The sequence below is a fragment of the Aythya ferina genome (genome assembly GCF_964211825.1).
Source record: "Aythya ferina genome assembly, chromosome: 9".
Classification (NCBI taxonomy): Eukaryota; Metazoa; Chordata; class Aves; order Anseriformes; family Anatidae; genus Aythya; species Aythya ferina.
The window spans coordinates 8,446,358-8,465,714 of NC_140305.1; the positions used below are offsets into that span (position 1 = coordinate 8,446,358).

General features: G+C 36.1%; 1 long non-coding RNA gene across 1 annotated transcript; it reads right to left on the reverse strand.

The window, feature by feature from the left end:
• Positions 1 to 8,384: 8,384 nt before the first annotated feature.
• LOC311441471 lies at positions 8,385 to 19,079 on the reverse strand. Its single transcript, XR_014695993.1, has 3 exons — positions 18,960 to 19,079; positions 15,295 to 15,353; positions 8,385 to 8,496 (listed from the first exon to the last, which is right to left on the reverse strand). It is a non-coding gene; the product is annotated as an uncharacterized lncRNA (long non-coding RNA).
• Between the last annotated feature and the right edge of the window lie 278 nt (positions 19,080 to 19,357).

Genomic DNA, 19,357 nt, shown 5'->3' on the forward strand with positions numbered 1-19,357 from the left:
AGGAAAGCTGTTACCAACGAACTTCTGCTTTCTTGCTCATTTTTGCTCATCTTTGACTGTGCCCTCAAGGTGGGATCGGATTGTTTGTTTTACAATGCTGAGTATTGTTTACCACAGAAACAACGAGACAAGAAAGCTTTTGATTCTAACATGCAGAGATATTTCAGTAGTAGAACAGAAATACATAACCATTAAGAGATGGAGATGTATAGATTTTATTTTAGGTATTTTTCTTCTGCTTCTGGCTGAATTTCTGAAATTTATAATTCGTGTGGCTGAAAGCCATCATTCCCTTCATGCAAATATCAGGCAGGCTATCATGATCTGATATATCTTGATGCAGTGAAACACAATAACTTAAAACTGAAAGATAACACACTTGAGCCTCTATTTAACTGCATGCAGTTTGAAGTATAATCCAAAACTGATGTGAGCCAAGTTTTGGATGGTGGCGTAGACTAATATGTCAAGGTCAGGAGCGGAGTGAAGGGGCTGTGAAAACTTGCAAATGGTTTTTTCCCTGCTGATAACACAGATGGTATTACTTTAAAACTATTTTGTTGGACAACACTGCAGTGGATGGTGATGAAAGAGGATTATGTTAAAACGAAGGACATATGTTATCTAGTTAACATAATATATATATTCTCTGGATTTCCAAGGATTGAGCAGTTTGGGACCATTTTCAAGTTATTTTTGTTACGACAACTGTAGCTATCTTACTCTTCAGAATTACGTTCATTTCCACTTACATAGCTTGTTTATTGTCTTAGCCAAGAAAAATATATTGTGCAGATGAAAAACTCTGAATGAGAGTGATGTCTTGGAATGACAGTGTGTCATGCAGAGAACATTCTTGCAAGAAGTTGTCAATGTTTCCTTTCTGTGTACATTCTTTAGGGAAAACGTGTCCGGGATAGGTTTAAAGCTGGGGCTTAAAATGAGTGTTTAGAAAAAGACTGAAAACTTGTAGCTTGCTTTCCCTTCTGTGCCTCAAAAACTTGTCTTCTATCAGCATGCACCTATAGCTTTCACTTAGCTTTTCTACTGGTATTAGCTGGCTTTTTGTTGTGGTTGCAATGGAGTTTGGTAAAGCCTACTCTTCTTCTGCAAAAACATGGTTAAGAACTCTACTTTTACTGGATTATTCTCTCCCCTAAATTTAGGGATGGTGTCAAACTATAAGGAGTAAGATTTTGCTTTATTTCATATGCTCATTGCAGACTAGGATGCAATCTCTAGTCTTCCTAAGTTGACAACTAACAGTTTAAACATTAAACCAAATGTGTAAGAACTGTGACAGCTGGCTGTATTGCTTCTAGGCCCAGCTCCCAAGATACGTGAGGAGTGATATAGCAATACTTCTTTGTAGCATGTGAACTGCATGGTCCGTCCCTCCACAGGATGTTTTCTTTGTTGTTTTCAGCTGACAAACATGAAGTACATCATGACCCCAGAAAGGAGCAGTACAGACTGTGTCAGTGTACATTGCATGGGCCTGAATAGCAATTATGTCAGGGAAGTGATGATAAAAACCACCGATGTTCTTGTCTGAACAGAGGCAGACTGTTTTAATCTGACAGAAAACTGGGTAAGTGTGTGTTTTAATAGTAATTAACATTTCAAGGGGTATTTTAGAAAGCATGGGATTTTGTTGTATGTAGCCACAGGCTTATATCTAGATGTCAGTGTTCATTTTGTCATAGAATTGACTTACGCAGTCAAGCTGACAGTATGTTGCTGAGTGCAAATGAGGAGGAAATGAAATAGGGCATGTTGGATGTTGTTGTCCATTATGCTAGAGGAATTGTTCTGCTTTCTGGTGGTTTTAGCCTGTTTTCTGAAGGAAAGAAGACTAATGAATTCCCATTACCCACAAGAGTTTTTGTCTGTATCTCTTAAATTACCTATCCAGCCTGTTTCTCTCCTGTTAGCTAATTTCTGTCAGATTTTTCAGAGGCAGCAGTAAAAAATAAATAAAAATGGTCAAACAAGTTTCTTGAGAGACGGTGTTTGAGGGAAGAATCCCCATCAAGTGCCCTTATGGAAGGGAATGCAACAGTTTAAGGTTGTGCATTACTGGGCACCAGGGAAGCTGCCAAAGAGTGAGATCTCAGGCAAAACTTCAGTTGAAGTTCTCAGTTATGAGGTGAATGTGCAGGAAAGTAAACTTCATTAGCTCTACTGCTCACAAAAAAAAAAAAAAAAAAAAAAAAAAAAAAAAAAAAAACCAAAAAAACTTATATCATTCTGAACTCTGGTGAGGTAGGTAGCACAGTAGCTTTGTATATTTAAGGCCATAAGACTCATTTCTCCAATAGCTATTCCATGGAGCTGAATGTTACATTAATTACATGCATATACAAGATGATGCTGTTAGCATGATAAATGTCTGTTGCCACAAGTGATGTTGTTGTCCAGGGTTGGACATTATAGGCTGTAATGGTAACAGAAAGGTAACTTGATTTCTTAACTGCTTTTTGAGCACTTAGAAAAGGTGTGTGTATGGAGATCTTCAGTATGCTTTTTTTTTTTTCCTCTTTAATTTCTGCTCATCTTCATTGTTTTAGGCTAAAGGGAAATTTTGCTAAATGTTCTGATGTTTTAATAATGATTAATCTTGAGTAAGGGCTGAAATAACACAGAAAGCACTTGTTATGCAAAAACCTGCAAACAACTGACAAGTGCAGCTCTTTGCTTCAGTTCCCGTGGTTGAAAATGAGAGAGCTTTTGCAAACTCATGGAAACAAAATAGCTGTGCTAATCTGAAGACAGCAGCCATGCACATGTTTTTGAGGAGAAAAGAAAACTGATGCCTTTGGCTGAGTCTGTCATGTATCGATTTTGGGTTGTAAATTTAACACTATTACACCTGTTTTCATAAGACTCACAGGTAAGATAATGTTCCATCAACAATGCTCTGCTTCACTCTGAAAGGCAACCATGCTATTGTTTAGAAGGAGTTCAAATACCTTTGTATGCATGTTTAAAGAATAATATCCCAGAATCAAAATTTCTATTAAGAAAATAACACCATGTAGAAACAGTACTACAACAGTCCTTACAAATATGCATGCTTGTAGTTTTTTGGGGTCTGCCTGAACATAAATGAGTTTATCTCTAAGACATTTTCTGAGATAATCCCCTTCTCAATTGCATAAGCAAGAGACAAATTTGTCCTCTAATTTCCTCATCAATAACAACACATGGATGGCTAAATACCTATTAAGGTGTTTTCATCTAGATTCATTAAAGCATTTGGCAAATTTTAAGTATGCATCTCCTGTTAGTCCTTTCACACAACAGAAAGGTACATATGAATAGAGAGAAGTAATACATAATGAACATGGAAATAGTGTGATAAGAACAACTCCATCATTGTGATTATTGCTGTTACGAGGGATTCTGATGTCTGCTTCCTGATGTCTGCATGACTCATGCGTAAGTTCTTACAACCTCATTGGATTTATACTAAAATGAAGGTGAGAATGTAGTCCATCCGTCTACAAAATCATGGTCAGTAGATTTATACTAGTCATACTAGGTGTGGGCTCAGCATTTTACTTTTATATAGTGATAGTAAAGTAGACGTTAGGACTTCTGTGATGAAAGAGGTATTTCTAAGAATATATAGTAAGACAGGACTCAAACCAGAGAATGAGTACTATTTTATCTTTCTGCAGTAGCTATTATAACTTACATCATGACAATGATTGGGGTTCCATTTAGTTGGTGATCGAAGGAATAAGCAGAAAGCCTAGCTCCTGAAGAGCTCAATCTGCTGTGATTTTTCTGTCTTCTCACTTCCTCCTTAAATGATTTTTAAAATGGATGAAATGATGATGAGATCCTGTCTCATAAAAGAAATTTTCTTAATGGGGAAATATTAATGCTGAGTACCATGATTCCTTTTTTAATGATATAAAGGGAAATTTAAAATGTTGTAATATAAAGATGTCTTCAAGTTGAAAAATATTATCTTTACAGCCTTGTAAGCTGTCCCTACTGCAAATGGTATATAATAGTGAACAATTAAATAGTGAACAATTGAAAGTGTATGATGAGAGAAGTGCTTGTTCCTTTGGAAATTCTAGTGTCAGTGACAGAATAAATTTGAAGATGAACCTGGGCTTGGATGTTATCTAATGCAAATATTTGAGAGAGGAGATGCTTTGTTACCCGACACAACAGCCATAGACTGTCTTGTCTGATGCAACTCAAAATTTGTTTCATTTTCTGAAATTCTGCTTTGCTCAAATGCTGTCAGACAATTTGTGCTGTCAGATGACAGCACAGAAAAGCAGAGCAAACAGAAAATAATGTTGTTACATAAACATGTCCCTGTTTCTTCTTCCACTGTCTTAGAAAGTGACTTTGCCTCTCCGTCACTGAAGTGTTAGCATCTCCTATTTCTCTTTAAGAAATAAATAGGTCAATTGCCCAACAGGCTGGAATGAGCCAACTGTGTTCATGGTATTGCCACCAGCAAGATTACTTAGAAAATGTGGTTATTTACCAAGTAATTGTGTGTTACTCTACCATAATTTTCCTGTGGTGGTCTTGTTCAGTAGTCTGTTTAAAATGTGCCAGGCACAGCATAAAGAAATGCAATGATAACGAGATTCCCTGCATAGCAATTCAGTCCTTGCCAGCTTTTCTTAAGGTCACCTTCAGCAGCCTTTCCATTCATGCTTCAGTTCCTCCCTGTTCTGTTTCAGTGCTCTGTGCAATAACAGGTTGCTGGATTCAGTTTCTTAAATTGGCCTCTTTAACAAGTCCTTCTTTGAAAAAGCTAAACACTTAAATGATTGTGTGTATCTGCTCTGCAGGCTTTTTTATAATATTTTTGGTTTTCCTCTTGTTGGCATTCAAGAACTAAAGCAGTATGCTGTGCTCTATAAGAATCCAAACAACAGAAGCAGCAGCTTTTCTTGTTCTGAAAACTCTTCAGCAACAGCCACTTCACTTTAAGAGCTTTCTTTTATGATATCTGTAGAGCACTGTCCAATTTTTTGAAATGGTACTTAAAATTTTATGAGCAAACGCATTTAATGTGTCCCCCATCTCTCGAAGTGTGAGATCTACAAATAGAGCCAAACTGTGTGATACAAGTAGCCAAGTAAACCTTACAAGTTGCCTGGGGGGGAGGCTGCGTAAGTCTTGTTGTAGTCAGCTGGTATGATTACATTTTCTTTTTAAATTATGCTTATATAGAAAATGTCTTCATTAATAATTGCTATTTTTTCTCTAAAATTTTGGGGTAAGTAGCGAAAGTAATAGAGAACTAACTGTGTGAGAATTTTGGAATCCATGCATATGGTCAGTTGTGCAGCTGCTTCATGAGCTGTAAGAGCTGCTCACAATTAAACAGCCTTCTGACAATAAGCCTGTGACCATATTGATACCCCAGCTTACTTCATGTCCATATGATTTAGACAAATATTGATGCACAGAGGTAGGCTGTGGCTTAGTGGAACTTGTGAATGAGAAATATTAACTATGTGTTAACCTTTTCCATTTATCTGCTGTTGAAGTGGACTGGGCAAATCACAGCTGTACCTGCCCATGGAAGACTGTCATGTAACTTGCAATGTCTTTTAGTAACATTACATTGCAGTTGGGATACGGTAAGAAGATGTTGAGACTCTCCTGAGATGGATATGCTCATAAATAATGCCAGGTTACATACAGACAGCCAAACCAGAGATTTTTAGTGAAGTGAATGCTCAAAACTTGCAGCCAGGGAACACCTTAAAACTATTGCTTTGTTTCTGGTCCAGTGGTTAGGTGGATGCTAGAGATACAGCCTTTGTTTTCTGTTCTCCCTTACTAATTTCTTCAGATAAACACACGTCTTCAGTTTCTGTGAAGAATTCTGTGTAATGACATAGAACTATAACAACCACAAAGACACTTCTACTGTTAATATTCACTAAAGGAGTCACTAAGGATGACATTTTGAAAATACCTAACAGCCTTATGGACATTTGTGTGCTTTACGTGTAGAGAGCATGTTTAGAGAGACAGATTTGAATATGGCAGTATGCCATGCATTTATTATAATACAAGTGCCTGAAGACAGTGGTGTCATCAGCTTTATGATTTGTTTCATTTTACTTGCAAATATGAAAGTAAACTTGGAGTTATTTTAAAATTTTTCCTGAATAGTAACAATAGTTTCTCTTAGAGACATTTACAGTAAGCCTACCTAAATTGTTTTCTGTTTACTTGTCTAGCTACTGTGTCTCTGCAAAATTTGCTATCTTGGGACTATTTATCACCTCTGCAGAAGACTTTCACATCATTACTACACATAGCTCAACATTGGTTTGTGTTTTTTTTGATCAAAGATCTACAACATTTCAGATGGTTCACACCAGATTAAAGAATCTAGGGAGGGGAGGGTTAATATTGCATTTGTGTAACCATGCTGCCTGTTAGAGATTTTGGAAGAAGCCATAATAAAGAGTGTTCTGGTTTGGCTGTGGCAATGTTTGGAATCAAGACCCGATATTTTTGGGAAACACCATGACAAGCTTGTTGAAGACCAAGATTATATGGGCCATCTCAGCTGAAGTTGAGAATAGCACCATGGATTTATCCACTTTGCCTCTGTAGCTATCTTTTATTGATTTAACTAGCATTCCACTAACCTGGTGTGCATTAATATTTTTCTGTACTTGATTAAACTGAAAGCAATGGCTTGGAGAATATACAATGGTTGCCTAAAGCTTTAAAGCTTGTTTAAAGTTGGCTCAGATTTTTCTGTGCTACACTGTTACATATATAACCAGACTTGCACGCTTCTCTAGGTTTGCCATGCTTTTGCTGACCTCTAAGAATATGTGTTATGATTCCTTGCCCAAATCATGAACTAATATATTTTCTCTTTTCATTCTATACTTGCATCCTGACTTCGGGCAGGTGCTGCGGCCAGATGCGAGGGTATGAAGTGAGAAATGCCCAGCAGGATTGTATGAAGAGCACTGTAGCAATGGCCACACCACACTGCTTGCTGCAGTCATCTGTTCCAAGTCTTTAGGAAAACTTCTTGGGCCTCCGACTTCCATCGAAGCAGACACCCAGTAGAGCTGGACAAGCACCTCAGCTGACAGTTATATCTAAGATGTTTGAGGATGTTTTTTGCTGCTAATGTTTTAGCATTGTCTTTTAGTATCTTAGCGTTTGTTAATCATAGGATCATTGTCTGGAAAAGACCTTCAAGATCATCAAGTCAACCATCAAACTAACACTGCCAAGTCCCATCACTACACCACGTCCGTAGTACTGTGTACCTTAGTGCCATGTCCATACGTCTTTTAAATACCTCCAGGGATAGGGACTTCACCACTGTCTTGGGCAGCCTGTTTCAGTGCTTGATCACCTTCTACATGAAGAAATTGTTCCTAATGTTCAACTTAAACTTCCCCTGGCACAGCTTCAGACCCTTCCTGATAAATCCTAACACTGGAGATGCTTAGGACGTTTTTAGAATTGAGGTAGTTTTCCTGGCATGCATCAATCTGTTAATTTGTTTTAATGCAGTAGGAATGTAGTAGGTTTACATCACTTCCCTGGTTGGCATACTTTTGACATGCACCATGAGGTTAGAAGTGAGTGCTTATGTTGGAAAAAAGTAAAACCAAAGCAGCCAGATCCAATGCAGCATTTGCAGAGTATCAGTGGGAATCACTACAGATATGTGAAGCATTTACAACTCAGCTGAGCTGACACAGGGTGAAACTGCTTTCACTCTAAAAGTACTGCTGCTGTTCAGCGAAACTCAGACCAGGACCTGTTCAGGTTTTCCTCATACTTCCTTTTAACCAACTGAATTTAGAGGGAGAGCTTATTAAAGATGTAAAAAGCTTCTTGTCTGTCTTTATTATGAATGCAACCATGGCACAATTTTTCAGGTGAAACCTAAAATGGAAGGGAAGGAGATGTGCATTGAAATTAAGTAGCTATGCACTCAGGATGAAAAAGCCCCAGGAAAGCAGGAGAGATCTTGAAAAGGCAAATTAACCTACCTACCCATCTATTGTGTGCGGGGAAATTATTTTTAGCATGCATGTGACACTTCTAATGATTACTTCTCTATGTAATCAAAGGTTGTATTTAACAAAATAGAGATCAAATAGGGAATTCAAAATAAAAGGGAAGATGTCTCTGAAATCATCTTTATCATGCTCATATTAATAACTGGGGACAGCACTGCTACAGAGCCTATAGTTACCTTCTGAAGATAGAGCAGAAATAATTACCTATATCAGGTGCTTGTTAATATCCATGTAATACATTTTAAAATGGTTTGTGAAGGATCTGGTCCCAACAGGTACATGGTAGGCTGCAGAACCATAAAAATGGTATGTAAATGAGGCTACCTGCTTTCACTCCTTTTCCAGGCAGGCACTGTGAGGTATCACAGAATGTTATGACTGGAGTCAGTTGCTTTGTGCCCCGTGTGTATTGGCCGGTGCAGGATACCCCCAGAACCTGAAAAATAAGATTTCCATGGGGACAATTGTTTGACTAGCTAACAATGTGGAAACCAGTTTCTTCATTAAGCTAGCAATCTACTGAAAGCTATCGTAACAACCAAGTGCCATTCAAAGCATCTTCCTACACAAGGTTGCTTGCAAAAGATCAATTCAGAGAGAAAAAGAAAAGGAAAAAAAAAGAAAAAAAGTCCCCATAGGGCAAAACCCTAATAGGAAATTTATGAAATTAATGAAAACTCATTTAAAAATCATGAATTTTTTATCATTCCATATGTCTTGTTCATTTATACTTTTTTTTTTTTTTGTTGTTAACAACTTACAAATTAAGTACTGAAAAGTACTTCGGGGGATTTTGGAACAAAAGAAAAAAATTAATGCAGAGTTTGACAGCAATTGTGAATAGAATTTCTCCAGACCCATTTTGCTGAGGGCATTTTCTCTATTGTTGGTCTCTTTCTGATCTTCTGTACTGCCCAAGAAAGTAAAAAATCTCTATTTTATTAGCTTCCCAAAGAAATTGAGTGACAGGTTTTTTTTTTCTTTGACTGACAGCTGAGTAAAAAAAGAAATTATGGCAGGGTTATGATTATTTTCTCCTGCTGTGCTGAGATTAGAAAAGTGGAGGTCAGCACCTGGTTGTGGACACCCATTAATAAAGAAGGTATACAATAAAAATTAAATCTAGTATTTCATTCACAATTCAAGCAGCATCTTAGTTTCTGTGCTTACTTCCTCATTAAAAAACTTCTCTTCAAAGAGCCATCATTAAATTATGTTTCTCTGCTTCTCAGGATGATGTGTACTTCCAAATTTAGCACTTACACAGTAGGAAAGAATTATTTTTGAGCTTTTCAGTTCTCTCCATTGATTTGAAGGAGGAAAAAAATAATGGACCACTTCCCTTCCGTTCTGAAAAGCTGGTGAGATATATACTTATTCATCAATATACTTGATTGCTGGTCCTGTCAGTATGAACGTCTATTGCATTTTTCAAAACTGCTACAAACTGATTAAGTTGTAAGTTCAATCAAATTTGTTAAAATATTTCTTGTGTCTTCATATTTTCTGTAACATTACTTGCTGTATTGGAAATGATTCAAGAGTGGATTTTATTTTAGAAGTAAATGTAGATATTCAAACTGAATTTTGAATTATTGGAAGTGAAAAGTTTTAGAAAACACTACGTTATAGTAAATTGCTTCCTTTTGTGTTTAATTTTTTTTTAATTTTCACAGTGGGCTTTTTTAGAACCGTTAGAAAGATACATTTGTCTGTTAAGATACTGTACGAGCCAAGCTTCAGATGAAAGTTTATAATTAGAATCTAATTTTTAAAAAATATTTGGAAAGGAAAATGAATATAATTTGAGCATGCCTCACTGCGAAGCCCTAAATGTGCATGTCGTTTGTTGCATATGTTGCATATAGCTACCTGTACTGGTCCAAACTGTTGAAACCATGTGGCTGAAATGCTGTAGGATGATAAGTACAATTAATAGTTAAGCATTCTAATTTTACTCTTAATGTTAAAGGTTGAGTCATTCACAAGCTATTCAAAATGTGCTATTATTTTATCCTAATTTTAATTTAATATTTATAACCTGAATGATTCTACTTACAAGAGAAAAATAGAAGTTAGCTGATTCTGTTACTCTGAAGAATCTACTAGAAGGTTTCACTAGGGAGTATCAGGTATTTTATTAACTATACATTTCAGCAAATCACTTTTCTTAATCTCATTTCCTGAGGATAGGCAGTTGTGCGGCTGAGATCCTGTTGGTGTTATTGCTCCATGATCCAAACATTTCTCTGGTGTGTACTTCCCAGCCTACTGGTTTGTCAGTAGGCTGTTCTGTTCACATGCGTTTTTTGTTTGTTTGTTTGTTTTGTTTTCCCAGTTATACCATCTATTTTTCATAACTTTTCTTCCTCTCATAAAATTCCATCCCAGAAAAACAATGTTTTTCATGATTTGAGGGAATATTATTTCAATAGCTTATTTGTAAATTCTGATTGCACTAGTATTTCATGATACAGTTGTTTCCAAGTTATACATTTTGATTTTGATTGCTAGTTTTGCTTTTCTTAGTTGTGCAAAAGAGAGATAATGTATTTTAGCTGGGCTTGATTTTACTTTGAATGCTGGGCTTACTACTATGGTATATGGAAATCAAGGATATAACAAATGTGTGACAAGTTATATTTCTACCTACCATGTTAGCACTGCAATATTTCATTGGCATTTTCTTGCTATTTATTCATGACCATAATCTATCTTTTCCTTAGCAGTTTGAAGCTGCTACTGCCGATTATAGCTGTTAGCCTGACTTGGACAGTTCTAAAATGCATGTGGTCATATTTGCTCTTGATTATTCATTTGGCAAGCAATGGAATTTGGAAAAAAAGTATAGGTCAGCAAAGTAGCCAAGAGATATACCTGTTGGATTAGAGGGCTCAGTTGCTTTACATGTGAGTCGAAAAGTTGCATTTTAACATATATTAACCTAATTGCTATGCATTTTTTTTTTTATGTGCAGTTTACTCCAACTAGAGTTGAACCATGTTGTGGGAGAAGCACACACATTAGTGTGTAAAAATATATAGCCCAAATTCTTAGATTTTATGCCATTTTGTTATATCCCAGTGATGATTACCACAGAGACTTTACTTTCCATTCATATAATCTAGGTTACAGGATGTTCGGAAACTCATCTTCAGTTTATATCTGATTGTTCCATCACTGTTGCTTTGTTATTTTCAGATTTGGCTTTATTTGTGATTGTGCTGCATAATGACATCAAGATAATTAAATCACTTTCCATGTCAGGATCTGTTTCAAATTTCCTAGTGAAACATCTCAGCGTGAGCCCTCAGGCTGTTGTGTTCTTCAGTTCCAGCAGAGTCAAAACATCAAACTCTGTTCTTGGTGCTTACACACACACAAAAATAAATAAATAAATGAATAAATAAATAAAATGGTGGCTGCTAGGCCACTTAATTTTATTCTGTTCTTAATCTAGAAACTAATTAAGAGTATGTAATATCAGAAGAAAAAAAAAATACATGTTTTGCATTCTTTTATTTTGTCAGAGGCTGAACTCATTCATCTTTCCTGGTGACTCCCTTGTTGCTGCCATTACAGCACTTGCTCTGTCCTTCTCTCTTTACTGAGTTTGAATACTCATTGAATTCCACAGGACTACTGACCATAAGAGGATACAGTAAAAATGATGTCTTGATTTTTGGTCCTGCTGAAAAATCCACCGTAAGGTAAGAGGGAAACTTCTCTGACCAGTTTCTCAGTAGGGAAGCCTGTGTCTGTATTTTGTGATTAGGGGAAGATGGGGATTGACCATTGCCCTGCAGCACTAATTCCAGAAGAATGGTGTTTGCCTTCCCACTTCTGTGACCTGGCTTCTTCCAGGTCACTGCCTCTCCATCAACAACCCCAAAATAGTCTCAAGCCTCCAGATAAAGGGAGAATCCATACAGCAGAAAAACCACCTAAAGGTTTACTTAAGTTAGTCATGATGGTAATAGCTGTCCAGGCTTCAGTACTGGGGGTATTCGTAGGTATGCATAGGTCTGTAGTTTGTGCTGGTCTACTGCGATTAAATCTAGTATGGTTTTACAAGTATTCACTGTCAGGTGTCCTTTATCTATGATGTAGATGAAGGACATTTCAAGCAATCCTTGGGATCTTGTTCTGATACAATGCAACCAAGCCCAAAATCATCCTGTGGGATTGAAAGCCTTCAGCCTCCCCACTTAGCCTACCTGCCTTGCAGTTTCAGTCCTGAGAGATCTTTGAACCCACAAAATGTTCTGTGCAAGAACGCAGAGCAGAACTATTTTGCATTCACAGCCAGGACACAGGTTCTCTTATCTCATAGCTAAAAGAATAGCTTTGGCTGCAGGTAAGGTTCCTGGGCTCTATGTCCTATAATGAGTTAGCAAACAGAAAACTTGATCTCCTACTTTCTCCTTTCTAAGTGAAATTACAGGTGACTAACTGCTGCCTCTATTTTCAGTAATTTATTCTTTTACTTAAACCAGGGAATGAAAATATGAGTTATCTTCCTGACATTTGCATATTCATTAAACATTTTGTTATTTCACAATGTTTTTAATGATCGTTCACTGACAACTCAGGATGTGTGTATCGCATAGCAATCTAAATTGGCAGAGCTGCACCATGGCTGACTTCAAAGGCAGCGATCATTCTTACCCACTGGTAAAATGCAGCAGTGTCAGAGAGAGGATGAACTTTTAATAGGCAATTTGCCATTGCAAGCTGTCTTCACTTCATTTCCAAATTCCTTTAAAATATTTGCATGTTCAGCAGCACCAAACTTATCTCCAGTAGCATAAAGGCATAATAGAAACACTTATAGGTCCTGACATTTCATATTCTGATTTGTATTCATGGTTTTGACAGTAAGATTTATTTTGTATTTGTATTCAAAGACAGCATGAACAGGAAATTACCACAAAATAAAGTAAAATAATAGGAAGAATATAAACTAGTGGATTAACTGTCTTTTTGAAAGCTGACTTGAACTGCTAAACTCTGCTAAAGTCAACATTTTTGAGAAAAGACTCCTATTGAATACACTGAATTGTATACATACATATATATATATATATATATATTTATTTATTTTTTTAACAGACATCTGTGGTAGCTGGAAGATTAATCCATTCAAATGACAAAGTGTGAATACTCCCCAGTATGGTACTAACAGTAGTGATTTGTTGGTTTTGGCAAACTATGCAAAAGACTGCCTTTTCTTGGATGTTAAGTGGAAATACACATTGATTGTGTGCAAGTCGAGATCTGCAAGGTAAGATTTGTGTAATCACAAAGTAGTCGCTAAATCAAAAAGATAGCAAAACTTCATTCACTCAAATGCTCATTGACTGATGTTTATTTTCTCAGTTCAGCTAGATACATATTTTGTGTAAACGCTAATCACTCATGACAAAATAGTGTATATGATTTGGCAGTAAATTCAAATTTGTTTGGCAGCAACCAGGAAACTTGGCACTGAACAAAATTTACCTCATTGAGTTTTGATATGACATGATAAATGAGGTCGGAGCTATATAGCTGAAAATTAAAAAGCTATTCCTTTAAATTAACTGGGGGTTACATTTTTATCTAGGTTTCAAAGTCCCATAAGGATTTCCAGCTGCCTTAGAATTTTTTTGTATGTTATATTCATGTAAAGATTTTGAAGACTTCCACTTATAAACCTTAGAAAAAGACATCTCTACCTGCTTTGCTATTAAGAGTAGTAATAAAATAGATGTCAGTAGAAGAAATGTGTTAATGTATGCTTAGAAGTCATAAGTATAAAACAAGGTTATCAAAATAAATTGTGCATAGTGTTTGTGTTTTTTTTTTTTTTTTTTTTTTTTTTTTTTTTTTTTTAGTGGGATTTACTGACTAAGAATACATATGCTGCAAAGCACAGAAGAAAAATTGTAGGAATGAGTTACTTCCTGCTGCACTTAAAATGTAGAAAGAGTTTGGCTGTCAGAGATTTGTAATAACAAAACCATTTTATAGGAAGCCTCTTCCTACTTATTTACCATGTTTTTAGTTTTTTTATTTCATTAAAACGCTTTGTTTGCTTGAAGTAGTTTTTAGTAACTACTTGAAGTAATTGCGTGAAGTAGTTTTTGCTTGATGTAGTTTTTTAATAGTTGAAGTAGCCTTTTCTAAGAATGATTCATTAGCATTGCAAGATCATCCTTAATGTTACTTTAGGAATACATTTCAGTTTTTCACCTCATGCATAAATTTAATTTTTAGTGATGATTGTGTGAATCAAGACTAACAATCAAGTAACACCATCAGAATTGACTTCATAAGGCTGTCTTAAACATTTAATAACTTGGACAAAACGTGTGTGTTGCTGGGGATGGCCTGGTCTGGCCTCCTAATCTTTCCTATTTACTAAGTAATGAAGAAGTTGTAATAGATTTATTATGCAAAAGCAGTAACAAACAATGGTATAGTTTGCAAGAAGGCTTATCACTACTTTAAAGGTTAAGGTTTGTTACTAACAAAACTTTTCTCAGGTTCAAGATAATGTTTATTGTTCCTTTAATGCCGCAAAGTTATATTGTGCTAAATGTAAAATTGTTTTTATTTGTTTTGATTTTGTGCAGAAACTACAGTGACCTATAAGCATTTTCTAGAATTGGGAAATGAAACAGGTTATTACTCTTTCTGAAGAAAAATTGTTATTGTTATTGCAGGATTATTATTTCTTTCATTTTCAGTGAAACAAATTAGTTTTGCAAGATTTTGTTACTCTTCCTTCCCACCCCCAAATCTGTCTTCTCTCCTGTTAAGCCTAGGTTAATGAAAGACCAAACTCATTTTGCATATGTAGAAAGTACACAGAACTCTTTTTATTCTCTAAATTGTGTTTTCTTACAGAGAGTATAATGCTCAGTTACACTATTCATCACTCAAAGCCTTTATAACTTTTTTTGAGGTGCTGACTATTACTTTTGATTATTACTCTTATGCCACAGCACCTAATTATTTGAACAATAGGCAGAATTATGCATATATTTACTCATTTATGATACTTGAAGGCCTCTCTTTCTTAATGTAAGTAGACTCTTTTTTTTTTTCTTTTTTTTTAAATAATTTATTGTGGTAGAATACACCACATGAATCACCCTCTGAAACTTCTTTTCCATTGCCTTAGCAGGAAGGCTGGATGAGCGAGTGCTACACCCCGGCACTTTGTACTTACGCTTCACGTGACACTCACCAGATGCCTTAGGCAGGCTTGCATAGGTGTATCTACATAGGCATGACCTGCTTGCACTTCTGTAAAATAAATAAATAAATAAAGATACTTTTTTTACATGTATAACAGCTGGAATGCAGACTGAGAGTGCTTATTTCTACTAAAAATTAGGAATAATTTATGCAGGTTCATAACAGCATATAGGAAGTATGCAACTACTTAGGTTAAGTGTGTGTGGCATTTCCATAGCAATGTTTGGTTCTCTTTCCATTTGATGTGTGTATTATGGTGATCTTGATTTTTTTTATTTTTATTTTTTTTCAACATGAACTGACCTTAATAATTTCCTACAAGATTCTGGCCCCTTCTGTGCTCCTAAATATATCCATTCCAGAGTCTTCCCCCTCTCTCTTGTATATGAGGGGAAAGGCTTTTTGAGTTGATTTAGCGATGATAATTTTTCTTTTGGAAAGAGCAAAACAGTAAAGAAGCAGACAGGAATTCTGTTGCTGTTCTGTGATTTTTACAATGTTTTCACTTAAACAATTTTGTACTTGTACAATAGTTTAAAAAAAATGAAGTGAAAAAAAAAAAAAAAACAAAAACAAAAACAAAAAAAAAAAACCACTATTTTATACTCCTAATTTCTGGCTTTTTTTTTTTTTTTTTTTTTTTTTTTCTGCATGAGTTTGCAAATTCTACTTTCTTGCTGCTGTCAGTTTAATGAAGATAGTTAGAAAATTCACTAAGGTAAGAAGAATTTGTTTTCCAGACCCAAGCCTGGGACATGTGTTTTTTTTGTTTTGTTTTGTTTTGTTTTTGTTTTTTTTTTTTTTTTAACTCTTTACTGGTCCTAGAAGTATTTAAAGCAACAGATCAAAGTGTTTCTAACTGTGACAGGTTGGAAGGTACCAGGTCATAAAATTCTTTATTTTGACAACTGTTTTTCTTTTCTTTGTATTCTCTGGTTTGGTTTATAAGTCTTACTATGCATAAGGTTTATTATGTAGCCTTATTTTATTGTGTGAGTTTAGCAACTGCTCATTAAGCAACTTAAATTTATGCATTAAACCAGTGTAAAGCACAATATTTTAGCTTTCAGTAAAATAAAGCATTTAGGTCTAACTTTGAACTTCATTTGTGAGTTATGAACTTTTAAATTATCAGTGCTACATCCATTTATCTTAGAGGCTTTTTCATCATTAGGTCTGTAATCCCAGATTTTAGACCAATAAAACTTGCTAGTCTCCACAGACAACCTTTATGAGTAGTTTTGGATGCCCGTTCCAGATGCTGTGAAGCAGGTGAGAGGGATCTCCAGATCAGAGCCTGTGTCCAGAAGGAATCAACTCCCAACGAGATGCATCGATCCTGGGGTTTTAGATGGTTTGGCTGAATCACTTTAAATTCCCTCTTAATAAGTCTAAATTAGAGTGGTGTTCCCTGGGTTTATATTAATTTTTAAAGCACAAATATCTTTAAATCCACAGGATGGTATACACATAGGGATTTAACAAACTCACCAATATATGTATTTGCCTAATTAGAAACACTGTAAATTTGTCTACCTAGACAAGTCTGCGTGTTCTGGTGGTGAAAAGGCTGACGCCTGTTAAAACTGATAAAGCTTTTCGCAACTTCCTCAAAGTTCCTGTCTTGAAGCTTGCTTGTTGGCCATCTGTTAAACAGCTGTAACACAGAATTATTTAGGCAATACTAAGTGTAAAGAACGGTTGATTTTACTTGGAACAGGGGTGATGTAAGTATTGCAGTATATACACACACAATGGTTTTGCTTCCTGAGACAAGCACTGCTTGTGTTCAAGGCCCTGTTTTTAAATGTTTTGCTGGGCATGGTTCTTGTTTCTTTCATATTTGTCTTGTAATAATCATGTGAATTTTGTGTTTTGAATGAAGTTTCATTTGATCTTCACTTAACTGAATTCTTAAGAGAACTTCTGCTTTAGGTCCCTTTTCTGTGAGGCAGACTCTGTTAAAATGTATGCAGATACAACTGTGTCTGTGACACTGTTAAGCACGGTGTATGCCTGCGGCTTTTCCTTTGGAAAGCAGGCGAACTGGCTTTCTTTGGTTGCTGTGAAGTATCCTGGGTATGCTTTGGTGCTGTGATCTCATTAATAGAGTAACAGCAAATACTCACTGTGTTCTTCCCAAGCATACTATTCCAATGTAAAGAGTCCTTGTTCTCAAACAACATTAAACCCAGTAAGTTGGTAAGTCTTAATGTCATTTGTAGACCTCTCATTTTCAAGGTTTTGTTTAGTGTGGCCATTGCATTAAGCTGCAGCAAGGAACAAAGATTACAGTAGACTCTTCACAGATTATTCTAGATGCCTGTTCTGGTGCATTTCAGTAGTCTTGTAGCGTTGTATATCTCTTGACTTTTTTGGCATGCTCTGTTATATGCCTCCTACACTCAGAAGTGCAATTTTTTGGTAAGAGTCTTCTATTGTCTATTTATAAAACTGCCCTTTAAAACTCTGCTGAGAAATGGTCTAGTCACAGAGTACTAGTGAATAATCAGCTTTATAGTCTTCAAATGCATTTTAAACATCTGTTGGACAAAAGAAGTATGGAACTCATCAGTTACGGCCAAATATGCCCTAGATATTGCCTTTTTGCCCTTGAAGGAAGCTATCTTTTTTTAGTCTTTCAGTTTTGAGACAAAGGATCAAAATCACTTTATTAGGCTACAGTTATCTTCTATTCTAACAAATACTGTGAGTTCCTGAAAGACCAATTAACCTTAATATAAACCGTCTGTGCTGTGTTGCATATTGCCCTTTGGAAGCTTTGTTGAAGTTTGCTAATGTTTACGGTGGCTGCTCACAATGATAATTAGATGCTAAAGTGATGATCCCTGGAGAGCCAAGAGGCTATAAAGCATTCTCAAGGGATCAAGGCCCTGCAGAGGGAAAGATGATAACCTGCAATCTGAAGGTGAGGTCAAGTTGTACCTAACTGATACCTGTCATTTTTCTTTTGTTGGCTGAGAAGAATATCCACTTTAGAAACAGCTGAATACCCCCTGACAAATGGAGAATGCATTTTTAAAAGGTGGTTAATTCAGTATTGTACGTAATTGCTGCTCCTGGAAGAATGAAGGCTGGAAAGATGGGAAAGATTCATTTTCCAGTTGTGTACTCATGAGGCTTATTGTTCCTTATCCCTTGGACCTTTCTTGTTATTATTTTTTAATTAATAACTTAATAAGACAATTGTATGTCTATTCTATTAACAAGGCTTTCTGCTTCTTATCTGGCTTAGTTTGATCAGAGCTTATTGGTTCTGCCATTCATGCAAATGGCACAGATATATTTGTCCTTCCCTTAAGATCTGTTATAACCTCACTTTTTGGTATATGTGTACCTGAACGTTTGCTTAGTTCCCAGAAAACGTGCATGAAAGTTGATGGGCCAAGGAATTCAGCTGTTGTCTTTGCTGGCAGGGAGCCTGACCGTCAGGTCAGAAATACAGTCAAGGGTTTAATGCTGGGGGCAGAGTTTCCTGTGAGAGCAAATGCTGTTCAAATCGTGTCTCTTCAAAATTCCACATTATGAAATTACAGCTGTAATGATGTTTACTTCTGCCTGTAAAGTCAAATAACGTGCTATTGTCTCTTCCTGAGTAATTTCACAGTTTTCTCTTCCTTTCCCATATCTTACCTAGGCAGCTGAAAGAGTGGATGCTTTATCCAGTCGTTTGCTCTGTTGAAAGCAGAGGTGACACCTGCAGAAGAAAATTAGCTGGATTCACTTTCATCACAGAGAAATACCATCATCCTTTTTTAGTTCCTCTGACATTTTCTGCAGGTAGGTGGGTTTTGTTGTGGTGCTGCTGCTGGTGGTTTTTAATAATAAATGAGAATAAGAAGTTAAGTCAAAGACTAAATACCCATATCTGGTTTTAATGTTTTGGTTAATATTCAACCCTTGGTGCACGTATCTCTACTTAAATGTGTGGAAGAAACAAACTGCCTGGGAATTGCCAGGTTTCAGATGTTTTCCTTCACATGGTGCTGGCTACTTGTGACTATGTGAGCAAGTAAAACTTTTGCCCGCAG